We start from the raw sequence: 2,280 nt of genomic DNA on the forward strand, positions 1-2,280 counted from the left end.
GTAAATTGGTTTTATGTAAAGTCTAAGTTGCATTTAAGTGTTGTAAGTCACTATAATGCATTTTATAAAAGCTATTTAATAAAAAAATATCAAAGTTCACTAAGTATATTGTAATATGATCACATTCTTTCATGGCAAGATTATGGATTTTACGTCAATATGAAGTACCTTTTCAGATTTATTTCTATACAATATCCGCTTTCCCTGGCGGTCACTACCCCTATAGGGACTCGGGACTTATTTATGATCGTTATTTATAATCCCATTCGTTCTCTCCAATCTCTCAATCATCACCGATTATTCAGCAAACCAACTCTCTCCTACCTTTCTTAATACATATTAACAGTATCATATCGCATTAATATCAACCTTCAAGTACATGATAAACCAAGACAATTATTTACCATGAAATGACTAATAGAAGAAAGAACAATATCATATCGTATCAACATCAACATTCAAGTATATGATAAATCAAGACAATTATTCACCATGAATGACTAATAAAGAAAGAACAATATCATATCGTACCAACATCAACATTCAAGTATATGATGAATCAAGACAATTATACACCATCATGAATGACTAATAGAGAGAGAGCGCGAGGTTATCATTATTATTTTTTCATCACATGCGCGCGCAGCTAAAGAATTGCCGGCCAGTTTGCCTTCACATAATGACTAGTGTCTGACAGGTAGTGTGGTCGAGGGGACACAGACGGGGCGTTACGCTCCCCTTTTTCCTTCTAGTGTATAATACTCAAACTATATCTTAATCTTGTAAGTGTGAAATAAGGTGATTTCTTAATAATGTGTTGATGAAGTTTAGAATATAGGAAATATAAATAGTGGTTTATATCTAAATGTGTTTTGATTTATTCTTGGAAAAATGAAGAAGATTAGTATATTTTTTAGCAAAAAAAATCTTGATAGAAGGAAAACAAATTTAGATCTTTGTTCATAAAACCATTATTTGAAAATCGACATTAGTATAAACACACCAGCGAATTATATAGGAGATTTAACACGTCAGTTACATCACCCGAGATTGAAATGTCAAAGTCGGATCAACACACAATCATGAGTCAGCAAAAATGTCCCTTTTCTTTACCAATGTCAGTAGAAATGAATGCAAAGCTAATTACTTAGAAGAATAAAGAGTTGAATTGAGGGAAAAAGCAAATAGATAGATAGAAATGAAAAAGGAAAAATGTAAACAAATAGATGGATGAATTAATGGAATGAGAGGTTAATGAATAGATAGATAATTCAATAAATTAATGGATAGATGAATAAATACATAAATAAACAGACGAATAAATAGCTAAATAGACAGGTAAGTAAATAGATAAACCGACTGATAAATAAACAGATAGATAGTTAAAACAATTAAACATTTACAGTTCAAATGGTAATAGACATAAATGATAAACTAGATTATGATAGTATAACTGAGAACAAAAATACAGTAATAATAATAATAATGATAACAATAGGAAGGAGAATAGCAGCAGCAATAAGGATAATGGTATTACTACTAATAATGATCACAGAAGTAGTAATGATGATTGTAATAGGAATAGTAATAGTAGTAGTCGTACTAATAGTAGTAGTAGTGAAAGTAGTGCCAGTAGTAGTAATAGTAGTAGTAATAGCAGTAGCAGCAACAGTAGTAGTACTGATAGCAGTAGTAGTAAAAATGGTAGTATTAATGATAATACCACTAGTAGTAGAAATGGTAATATTAATAATAAGTGCAGTAGTTGTAGTAATAGTATTAGTAACAGTAGTAGTAGCAGTGGTAGCAGCAGTAGTAGTAGTGACAGTAGTAGTAGTAATAGCAGCAGCAGTAGTAATAGTAGTAGCAGAAGCAGCAGCAGTAGTAGTGGTAGGAGTAGTAGTAGTAATAGTAGTAGTAATAGTAATAGTAGTATTAGTAGTAGTAATAGTAGTATTAGTAGTAGTAGTAGTAATAGTATTAGTAGTAGTAATAGTAGTATTAGTAGTAGTAGTAGTAATAGTAGTAGTAGTAGTAATAGTAGTAGTAGTAGTAATAGTAGTAGTAATAGTAGTAGTAGTAATAGTAGTAGTAGTAGTAATAGTAGTAGTATGTATAGAAGTATTATAAATAGTATTAGTAGTAATAGTACTATTAGTAGTAGTAATAATAATAATAATAGTAATATTAGTAGCAGCAGTAATGACAATACCAAAAAGTAGGAAAAAGTAGTAATGGTGATATAAAGACTATCCTTTCAATTGTTGACTATCACTCAAG

At 30.1% G+C, this 2,280-nt stretch overlaps 1 protein-coding gene across 1 annotated transcript in view; it reads left to right on the plus strand.

Annotated features, from left to right (window-relative positions):
* The first annotated feature begins 692 nt into the window (after positions 1–692).
* The window catches only part of LOC122247638 (transient receptor potential cation channel subfamily M member 2), a 23,062-nt gene continuing 21,474 nt past the window's right edge, over positions 693–2,280 (plus strand). Inside the window, exon 1 of the mRNA XM_086547058.1 lies at positions 693–782. The gene's annotated coding sequence lies outside the window, so the exon portion shown is untranslated. The remainder of the gene's footprint in view (positions 783–2,280) is intronic.

The sequence above is a fragment of the Penaeus japonicus genome, unplaced genomic scaffold (assembly GCF_977035675.1).
Source record: "Penaeus japonicus unplaced genomic scaffold, GWHDUDI00000001_assembly GWHDUDI00000019, whole genome shotgun sequence".
Taxonomy (NCBI): Eukaryota; Metazoa; Arthropoda; class Malacostraca; order Decapoda; family Penaeidae; genus Penaeus; species Penaeus japonicus.